Genomic DNA, 11,808 nt, shown 5'->3' on the forward strand with positions numbered 1-11,808 from the left:
CTTCTAATTTATGCTTAGTGTGTATTTGTAAATGTTTGTTTGCCAAATCAGTCATGTGGTGCGAACAACATGCAGAAACACGCTAATAACTATGTCAAGGTCAACAAGTCTCTTAAGATAGCACATAGTTTAACCTTTTATGACATGGCACGATTTAAGTTGTACAATGTCATGTGGTGCGACTCCAAAACAAAAAACATTGAAGTGATTTACATTGAAGTTTTCAAAGTAAGCAGTACTGGTGAGATGGATTTAGTTCAAATGAATAGGAAAAAGCATAAAATAGCCTAAGCTATATAACCTTATAACCTATATGATCTTTCAATCTGTATGTGTTTTAAGCTGGTTACTGTGCTCAAGACCCTCTTGGAAAGAGACATCATAAAGGAAACATTTACTCCTAATTTCTCCAAAGTGATTGAGCTTTTTATAGATGAGCTGGACAAATGCAATCCACTGCTTGATTCTCATCTTGAGCAGGTAAGGTAGTTGTTTTTGAATAGAATTTTGTTCTTGTACAGAATGGACCTTGTGTAATTCATAATTTCATTCCAGAAAAAAAGGAACAATCTGCATTTAAGCAAGAACATGCCTGCTATTACATGGGGTCTTGAAGTGGGCAAAATGCTTAGAATTTTAGTTTGTTCTGGATATGTATGTGTTTTAAATTCTATTCAGATTATTATTGTTTTCTCTCTTTTTTATTGGTACAAAGGAAACATTATGGTGCATTTATATTACAGGAGCATTGAAGGTGCAGAAGCAGAGCTGTATCTGCAGATGTCCTCTCAGAGTATGATAAGAAGGTCTATTTGAGCTGGTGTGGCAGTATTAACCAGGTCTGCCAGATGAACCTGGTTCAGCCCCTAATCAAAAGAGATCCCCGCACTGACCTGCTGTCAGTAAACGTCAATCAAGAGGTGAGGAACATACCTGTAGAGTGTTTAAAATTTATCACAGCATAAGGCATTCATTTTAAATAGTTTTAGCCTCTAATTTTGAGGAATCTTTCAGTGTATTCATTTGCATAATACTGAACTTTTTTACCTTAGCTGATTTTACCTGACCTCCATTAGAACCTTTGAAGCCTAAATTTACTGGTGTAGTGGTACAATAAGCTGAAACAGACAGCTCTTGAAGTGAGGCTGCACTTATGAAAGATCAAATGGAGACTGTTGAATGGCAAATCCATCGAGACAAAACTAAATTTACATGGCAACACCAGAACTGCTGGGACTACATCTGCACACTGAAGGACACTGTCTATCAGCTGGAGAGAAGAGTACAAAAAACTAAAGACAATATTGAGATGATGGAAGTTGAATGGATGGAGCACACAGCCAATGTTCTAGAAAAGACCAATTAAAAATAATCAACACTGCGACTCGACAACTCAAAACTTTCCATAATTTGTTACAGGTGAGGAAGTGTCTTTTTATAGATTCTTTTTTAAGATTGGTGGAGGGATTTTCCAGCGCAGTCTCAACTTCTATTGAATTTTTAATTGAGAATATGGAGGGGTCAGTGAAGCAGGCTCCCTTGTTTGAGGCTTAAATGCTACTGATGGGATCTGAGATAAAGTTTAAACCATCTCTGGACTGAGATGTGTTCAAGATGTCTGCTCAGGTGAAGAGAGTGGTATCTCACCTAAGCATGAAAGACTACCAGGTACTCACACTTAATTATTTTAAAGTGGATTCCTAATATCTGAGGTCACATTGGAAATCTGTAATTCAAAATAAAATTTAAACCTGGATATATTTTCAAGGGGGGGCCCATTAGGACTGCCCATTAGGACTGCCTATGCATAGGGCCCGGGATCTTGTGCAGCGCCCCTGCCGGCCCCCTCTGGGGAAGAGCGATGGACAACACATTACATTGTAATGTCCTGTCTCTCCTCAGGAGATTGGTCTGCCAACCCTGCCACTCACAGTGCTTCTTCTTCTTCTTATTATTATTATTATTATTATTTAAATCTTTTTAGTCATTTTTGATTGTTTAATATTTTTTAATTAATATTATTAATATTAATAAAAATATTAATATTATTATTAATACAAATATTTTTAAAGAAAAATTTCTAAATATTACAAATAAATATAAATTTAATTAATATTACATATTGGTTGTATTAAAGGCTCCTGTAAGAGGGACCTTTATTATGAAACCAGAATTGATATAATATAGTATGACGTTAGGGGGCAGTGTATTTTGCTGAGCTGCCGCTGTTTGAAGTGTTCGTGTGATCTGTCCAAGCCATCAGCTGCAAGGATGATGCTTCCAGTTTGTTTGTTGAGATTGTTGCAGATTTAATATCAAGGTGTTAGTCACTGACCACAAAGTAAGCCTATTTTATTTATATTTGTGTTAGGAGTGATCGCTACAGTGTTTTATGCATTTGTTCCATATAAACATGCCTAGACATGTCCGATAACGATCGTTCGTTAGTGTTCCGATCGGGAATATTATTTAATGTGTGATTATTTACTCTTTATAAAGATGTCAATCAGTGTTATGATGTCTTAACAACGTGATGTTGTTCTGTTAATCTGCTACAAGACCAAATGAGTGTTTAGCGTTCTGTTTATGTAAATGTTATTCATATGCGCCATGATTCTATCCATATATGGAAGCTTTATGTTCATAGGGACAAACGATCACTCATGACTTGAAGTTTTCTGTGAAATATCTGGTCTCCTTTCATTTAACTGTTAAGGAGAGAAATGCCAATGTGAATAATTATGAATGCTTTGGTTTCATTATGTAACAGCAAATGTTACTATTGTTTATATATATCTTTAGTTTATTCATTTCTATATTGTATTTATTTTTGCAGACTATTTTCACCTTTGTACATCTGTGGACCTTCCTTTTCTCTACGAATACACCATTCAAAGCTAATCACCTGTCTCCTCATTATTGGTGCTCTGACCGGCACCCCGGGGGGTTTACTCATCCATAACCTGATCAGAACCTAACAGTCTTAAAGTCTCTCCAACAAATTGGTCCTTCGAGCCGGATGAGTAATCCCTTCTGACATGATGGATCGTGATGAGGAGATTGTTAGTGGAGCTCGTCCTAAACGCCATATACGTCGACCAGCTCACCTTACGCAGTATGAAGTACAGTATACCCGCGTCAGACCTGTCGCCGAGTATGATGTCCCGCATCCTTGGGAGGCACCTGTCCAACGGACTACCCCCCCATCCTTCCAGCCTTACACCACTCCCCCTGGTGGTGACCTGGTGTGTTCTGATGGCTCACAGATCATATCCACAAATTATCAGCCTCCACAGCATGCTGAATTCCATCAGCCATCCTTCTCCTCTCCTCAAGCGGCTGGTTTCATTTCCTCTGCACACAACAGTGAATTAGAGCACCTGCGTCAGGAGCATGCACAACTAATTCAGACTCATCAGGCTTTCCAAGTAGACCTGAGGGAGCTGAGAGAAGTCCGTGCGGAAGTCAGAGAATTAGTTCAAGTTGCTCAGTCACTTCGAGCTGACCTTAGTCTAAACAGAAGCCAGAATCTCTCATTAGCACAGCCACCGGCATTGCAGTTATCCAGTCCTCCTGTGAGACGGTATGAATCCACACCTTTTGTGGATGAGGGAAATTTCGCTGATCTTCCCCCACCACCCTGGCCTGAGCCTGACGTTGACTGGATGAACCAGGTGGGTGACCTTACACTCTCCGACACGGGGCCACTGTTTACCACCCGGTGATGCCAGAGAATAGAAAGTATTCCTTTGTGTTCCCGGCTACTGAAACACGCGCTCCTAAGCCTTATACTCCTGACACTTGTGGGTTCCCCCCACCTCATACCCCTAAAGAGCTTCGAGAGTTACTCACATCTGCGGCCATGCCCTTACCTGCTAACAGCACGACTGTGCCTGTTACTTCACGATTCAGTTCAGTACCTGCTCATTTGAATCCTCCATCCTTTGCACCAAAGGCCGAGCCCGGTCTTTGTTCTGTAGCATGCTAGGTCTGAATATTTATACCGGGGTCCTTCTCCTACAATTCCTAAGTTCAGCCGGTCTGATCCTGGTGAGTTTGCTTGGCTCCGGATAGCTCTGGAGAACCTGCTTCCCCCAGACGGGACTGAACTTTTCAAATATCAGATCTTAGTGGATCACCTTAAGCTGGAGGAGGCTAAAATGTTAGCAGATGCTTATCTTAACTCACCTACTCCATTCACTGATACGATGGCAGCGCTTCATGATACATTTGGTCAACCACATCAGCTAGCTTTAAGGAAGATTGCTAGTGTCCTTGAGAGTCCTGACATAAAGAGAGGTGATATCTCAGCTTTCCAGAGGTTTGCTCTCCAAGTACAGTCACTAGTGGGCCTATTGAGAACTCTGGGACGTGATGGTGAGCTGGAGTTGAGTTGTGGGTCCCACGTCGCACGCCTTCTGAGTAAGTTACCCCCTGAGCAGTGAGCTGAGTTTCGTCGGCATATGTTCCGTCAACCTGGCACAACCCCTAATCTGATTGATCTTTCGAACTGGCTTCGTTACGAAACTTGGTGCCACAGTTATGATACTGAGCCGATGTCCAAGGGTTCACATGCAAAATCTGATTCAGGGAAGAGAACCGTGACCATCCTACATGGAGTTGGAGAATCCCCTGTTGAGAAAGACAAAGCCTGCCAAAGGGAAACTTTATTGTCCTTTCTGTGACAAGACTGAGCATTACCTGAGTCAGTGTGCCTCCTTCACTAAGCTTACCTCAGACCAGGTCAGGACTTGGATTCGCAGTAACAACTGTTGTTGGCGCTGTGCCAGGGCACACCATGCTGCTCAGTGTGACCTTAAAAAGCCCTGCAACATCTGCCAGAGCACCCATCTCCGCCCTCTCCATGAGGTGAATGTCAGTCCATCCCCAAAGGAGGATTCAGCTAACATGGAGAAGAGCTGCCTAACAAATTTCTCCCCAGATAGGTTCTTTCTGGATAAACCCTCTGTCAAAGGACGAGTTATGCTCAAAGTGGTTCCAGTGAATCTACATTATGAAGATCGTTCCTTGGACACCTTTGCTCTTCTTGACGATGGGTCAGAGAGAACCATTCTACTCTCCACTGCAGTTAAGGCCTTGGGGATTCAGGGTATCCCAGAAAATCTTCCATTGCGGACAGTGCGAGATGATATTCAGGTCATTCATGGTTGTTCTATTTCCTTTCAAGTCTCTTCCCTCTTTAAACCTCAGACCAGTTATAAGATAAATCATGCCTTCACAGCTGATCGGCTTAACCTGTCACGCCAGTCTTACCCAGTAGAACAGCTGCAACAGAAATACAGACATCTGCGCAGTATTACCCTCCGTCCACTCACTGATGTCCAACCTTTACTTCTCATTGGTTCATATCAGCCCCATCTTATAACCCCAACAGAGCCTGTTCGATGGGGCGGCCCAGGTGCACCAGCTGCGGTTCACACACGCTTAGGTTGGACACTCCAGGGTCCTATACCTTCCATGGGCTGTCCTCCTACCCCACGGCAATGTCTGCTAATCTCCATGGATCCAATTCAGGATGAACTCCTTCAAAATGTTCAACGACTGTGGCAGTTGGATATGGTTCCACAGTGGGAGGGCAAAGAGGTAACCAGGTCCAAGCAGGATCAGGAGGCTCTTCAGATGCTTGACCATAAGACTCTCACCATGGAAATGGAGGGAATCAACAGGTTGGCTACACCCCTACTGCGGAGAAAGGACATGCCTTTGTTGAAGGCACCTAAAGAATCAGTCTTCCCTAACCTTCGCAGTGTGGAGAGGCGTCTGCTGAAGGAGCCTGTCAGAGCTGAGGTCTATAAAGAGGAGATGAGGAAACTCATTGAGACAGGAGCTGTTAGAAAGGTGACGGACCCTATATCTGATTCAGATGAATGCTGGTACATTCCCCACCATCTCGTTAGTCACAATGGGAAGTTCCGCCTTGTCTTTAACTGCTCCTACCAGTATCAAGGACAAAGCCTTAATCAGTACCTTTTGCCGGGACCTACCCTCGGGGCCTCACTGTTGGACGTCCTTATCTGTTTCAGAGAACATCCTGTGGCAGTGAGTGGGGATATTAAGGCGATGTTCCATCAGGTTCGCCTTATACCTGAGGACCGTCCTCTTCTCCGTTTTCTTTGGCGGGACCTGAAGATGGATGAGGCACCCGGAATTCTTGAGCGGCAGGTATTACCCTTTGGCACAACCTCCAGTCCTTGTTGTGCTACCTATGCACTACAGCATCACGTGCGGCAACACCCCCTGACAGATGAGGCAATTAGATTCTCAGTGGAGAGGTGTTTCTATGTCGATAACTGCTTGCAGAGCCTGCCTACTGCAGATGAGGCTCGGAACTTGATTGATCGACTACGGAATATCCTGTCTGGAGCTGGATTCGAAATTCGCCAATGGGCCTGCAATGATCCTACTGTGCTGGGTCACCTACCTTCTCATGCACAAGCTGCAAGTGTGGAGCTGTGGTTGACGCAGGAGAAGTCTGACATCCTTGAGTCGACGCTGGGTCTGAGTTGGAACTGGCAGACGGACACTTTGTCCTACAAACACCGACCTGTGATCTATGAGACTCCAAAAAGCAACATCTATAAGGTCCTAGCTACCCAGTACGACCCCCTGGGATGGCTTCTACCTTATTCCACTCGGGCAAAAGTCATCATTAAGCAGCTGTGGAACAAGCAGAGAGGGTGGGATGACCCCAACCTACCACCTGAGCTCCTCCAGTCCTGGAATGCATGGGTGGAAGAACTCCGATACCTTCCTTGTATCTCCTTCCCCCGGTCTTATGTTCCTCCTGAAGTTGTGAGGGACGGAGTCACCCATGAGGTACATATTTTCTCGGACGCCTCTGAGCAGGCATATGGAGCGGTTGCCTACCTTCGGACTACTGACCAGGATGGTCAGACCTACTTGTCCTTCATTATAACACGCTCTCGTGTCACTCCTAAACGAGCTCACTCCATTCCAAGACTGGAACTCTGTGGTAGTCTAGTAGCGGCACAGCTGGCTAAGTTACTGGAGACAGAGTTAACCCTACCAATCAAATCTATTTCCCTGTGGACAGACTCTACTACAGTCCTCCAGTGGTTGAATTCTGACTTCCTGCCGTTACAGAGTCTTTGTTGGGAATATAATTGCTGAAATCCAGGAGCTGACGGAGAAGTGTTCCTGGCATCATGTAAGTTCTGCAGACAACCCCGCTGATGACCTCACGAAGGGAAGACCTCTCCAATACCTTGCTGTGCCAAACCGATGGTCTCAAGGACCCCCTTTCCTCCTCCAAGATCCCAAGGAATGGCCAGTAATCCCTAAGACTGAAACAAGGGAAGACCAGGTTGAACTGCGTAAATCTACCTTCTGTGGTATCAGTACCTTTCCTCTCTCATCTGGTAAGATTAATGGATGGAATTACAACACCTGGCAAGAACTATTGGATGTCACTGCCCAAGAACTTTGGGTCAACTTGGCTCCAGCGACTTCTCCAGAGGCTGAGGATTACTGCCAAGCTGAGTTCCATATCCTCAAACAGGCTCAGCAGGAATCCTTCCCTGAGTATTATAAATTGTTAGTGACTGGGAAGCCAGTTAAGTCCGGGAGTCGATTAGTTACTCTATCCCCTGAAATGGATCCGTCCAGTGATCTGATAAGGGTGGGAGGTCGTTTGCGGCGAACTGCAGGCATCGAGGACTCCATTTTACATCCTCTGGTTCTGGATCCCAACCACCCTGTCACTCGCTTGATTATTCACCATTATGATGACAAGTTGCATCATCCAGGATCGGAACGGTTGTTTGGGGAAATACGGAGATACTATTGGATTATCCGAGGCCGCGAAGCTGTCCGCTGGTTTCAACGTGACTGCCCAGAATGTCAACGCTGGAGGGCCCAACCGACAATCCCTAAGATATCAGATCTACCTGAGGCGCGACTCCAGCTATACAAACCTGCCTTCAATTCTTGCGGAATGGACTGCTTTGGCCCCCTGTTAGTCAAAATTGGTAGACGTACAGAGAAGCGATGGGGCATTCTCTTTAAATGTCTGACCACTAGAGCGGTCCATTTAGACCTACTCCCTAGCCTGAGTACCGACTCATTCCTCATGGCTTTAAGAAGATTTGTTGCAAGGAGAGGAACGCCAGCAGAATTATGGTCAGATCGAGGTACGAACTTTCGTGGGGGTGAAAGGGAGTTACGAGAAGCTTATGCTGCTTTGCTTCCTGATATACAGGGTCATCTTGCAGGCCAGAGGATCCACTTCTGCTTTAATCCTCCATCGGCCCCTCATTTTGGTGGAGTTTGGGAGAGGGAAGTGAGATCCGTTAAATCTGCCTTATACACAGTTTTGGGTGCACAGTCAGTACCAGAGGAGGTCTTAATGACTGTCTTGCTGGAAGTGGAGGTCATCCTTAATTCAAAACCCTTAGGGTATGTGTCGTCAGACGTGGCAGATGCTGACCCAGTAACTCCAAATAGTCTCCACAAGTCATTTATCTAGAATCAGAGATATTAAGTCGCCGACACTGGAGACATTCTCAGGTCTTAGCAGACCGGTTCTGGTCCAGGTTCATACGGGACTACCTCCCTAGCCTACAAACCCGGCAGAAATGGCAAGCCTCTCCTCCCAACCTAAAGGAACAGACATTTGTTATGATTGTCGACCCCCAACTACCACGAAGCCCATGGCCTGTAGGAGAAGTGATAAAGACTCACCAAAGCCCAGATGGTCATATCAGGTCAGCTGATGTGTTGATAAAGGGTCAAGTTTATACCCGACCGGTAGCTCGCCTAGTCGTCTTGCCGGCCTTACCAAAGGATGGAAAGGACTTACCAAAGGACTTAATGCCCGACACTGACTAGTTAAGTCGCCTTTCATGGAAGCAAAGAAGCTCCGCCTCTTTGGGGGCGGCTGTATTAAAGGCTCCTGTAAGAGGGACCTTTATTATGAAACCAGAATTGATATATGTGGCGGGGGAGGCGTGGTTTAGCGAAGTCTGCAACGGGAGAGCGAGTGAAGAGACGAGCGGCAGTAAGTGGTTCAGGTGAGAAACAAGTAACAGCTGGATCTCATTGCATTGATTGGCGTGGGGAACCATTTAAGGAGCGCGACAGCTGGCGAAGGACGAGAGAGACGGGGACTCGTGCTGGACCGAGAAGGCTGCGGAAACGGACAGTAAAGTGAAAGTGAAAGCGAAAGCTGCGAAGTGCGCGCACCTGCCGCGACTGTTTCTTTGTTTTATTTTTGATTTTGTAAATAAAGCTTCTCACGAGCCCCGTACGCCGACCCTGGTCTCCTTCCTTTACCCCAACCTTGAAGTTCATTACAATATAATATAGTATGACGTTAGGGGGCAGTGTATTTTGCTGAGCTGCCGCTGTTTGAAGTGTTCGTGTGATCTGTCCAAGCCATCAGCTGCAAGGATGATGCTTCCAGTTTGTTTTTCTGGAGATTGTTGCAGAATTAATATCAAGGTGTTAGTCACTGACCACAAAGTAAGCCTATTTTATTTATATTTGTGTTAGCAGTGATCGCTACAGTGTTATATGCATTTGTTACATATAAACATGCCTAGACATGTCCGATAACGATCGTTTGTTAGTGTTCCGATCGGCAATATTATTTAATGTGTGATTATTTACTCTTTATAAAGATGTCAATCAGTGTTATGATGTCTTAACAACGTGATGTTGTTCTGTTAATCTGCTACAAGACCAAATGAGTGTTTAGCGTACCGTTTATGTAAATGTTATTCATATGCGCCATGATTCTATCCATATATGGAAGCTTTATGTTCATAGGGACAAACGATCACTCATGACTTGAAGTTTTCTGTGAAATATCTGGTCTCCTTTCATTTAACGGTTAAGGAGAGAAATGCCAATGTGAATAATTATGAATGCTTTGGTTTCATTATGTAACAGCAAATGTTACTATTGTTTATATATATCTTTAGTTTATTCATTTCTATATTGTATTTATTTTTTGCAGACTATTTTCACCTTTGTACATCTGTGGACCTTCCTTTTCTCTACGAATACACAATTCAAAGCTAATCACCTGTCTCCTCATTATTGGTGCTCTGACCGGCACCCAGGGGGGTTTACTCATCCATAACCTGATCAGAACCTAACAGTCTTAAAGTCTCTCCAACATTGGTTAAACATATTAATTGGTTGAAATAATTAATATAATTAGTCATTTAAAATGTAATAATTTTAATAATAATAATAATCTTTATTTCTTTATATGTCAGAAAGAAGTTTTGCGGTAGTTAAAAAAAAAAATTCTTTATGCATTATTTAGGCAGACCTCAAGGTCATGTTAGACCGCTTAGATCTCCGACAGGAAGTGATGGAGAGAGTTGATGAAGTCATGAAGAAAGCCTTGCAATACAAGGACACACTAATAACCGTTATAGTCCCCTGTGGCTCGATGACTGGGTTGAATTTCTCAGGCAGTTCATCCAGTACGGTCATGCACTGACAGCTGAAATGGTGGAAGAATATGGAGAAGATGCATTTCCAGAAAATCCTCCCACCACAATGCAATTCAAAGAGTAGGTGAAACTATATGAATTCAGTATTAAATATTTGGTTCCCCTTTCGGGAACTAGAGCTGCTTCAAAATGCTATGGGAATGCCTTCAGCTTGACCACGCTCTGATGTGTGTAATCAGACCAATGGATGGGTAGAGACATCACAAGCCTAGAGACCAGGAAGCTATAAAAGCATGTGCGGTGGAACGGGTGTCAGGTTTCTGTTATTCAGCAAGTGTCAGTCACTATTTGTTGTGAGTCTTATTTAATGTCGCTTGTCCACTTATAAGCTCCAGTATGTCTAAGCTAAATATATACAGAGTATATATAAATAAGTATTTTGCCGAGATCAGGCAGTGTTCAGATTGTGTGTTTCTCCCTGCCCGCGCTATATGCGCCTGTGGGCTTTTCGCTATAAAGTGCCCACTCTCTGGGTTTGGAAGCCTGCGCTGCAGTTCTCGATGCTCCTCCTGTCTTCCTGCTCCGAGGATGATGTGGAGGGCATCGATGAGCTCGCCAGTTGCACAAGCACCAGTTGCACAAGCACATTATGCCTAATATTATAATGAGCAGCATTACTGGGGAGGGGAGCACACACAGTCAGTGCTCCAGGGGCTGATTGTGCTATTTTCGCTGCAAAATGCTCTGCTTTTGCCAGGCACGCTCCGAGGAGTGTGTCTGTGCCTGTGATCTTGCCAATCTGGTCCCGCTGATGCTGAGGCACAGCGACGATTGAGATCGCTGGGATTGCACGTGATCTGGCAAAATGGTTGGAAATGGGCTCTCCCTATCTCCACCCGCATTCTCTAGATCTGGCGCTTTTTCTCGAGGGTTGAGAAGCCCGCATTGCTGTTATTCCCCCTCTGAATGAGAACTCACTGCTGTAGCTGTCTTTCTCCAAGGAGATTGATATTGTTTGTGTAATAGAGTGTCTTCTGTGTTTACTCATTTGGTTGTATTTAATTCTGAGCAATTAAATGAAGAATTGTATCTGACTATGAGAAGTTTATTTAATAAAAACAGGGGCTCTTGGGATAAAAAAAAAATTCTCGATTAAGAGCACGCGTTTACCTCTCTTCCTCCGATGAGGCGGTCAGTAGGGGCTGCTGGGCGGGAGCAGTACAAACCTACCGTGTTCCAGCTCCTCATTCTGTGAGCGTCACTTTTCATTCTCCCCATAATTTAGTGTCAGAGTGGCACTCCCTGGCCAAAGACTTCTAGCGGAAGTAGGTTCTGCGGATCATCATTCACACTGGATAGTTTT

The sequence above is a fragment of the Carassius carassius genome, chromosome 24 (assembly GCF_963082965.1).
Source record: "Carassius carassius chromosome 24, fCarCar2.1, whole genome shotgun sequence".
NCBI lineage: Eukaryota > Metazoa > Chordata > Actinopteri > Cypriniformes > Cyprinidae > Carassius > Carassius carassius.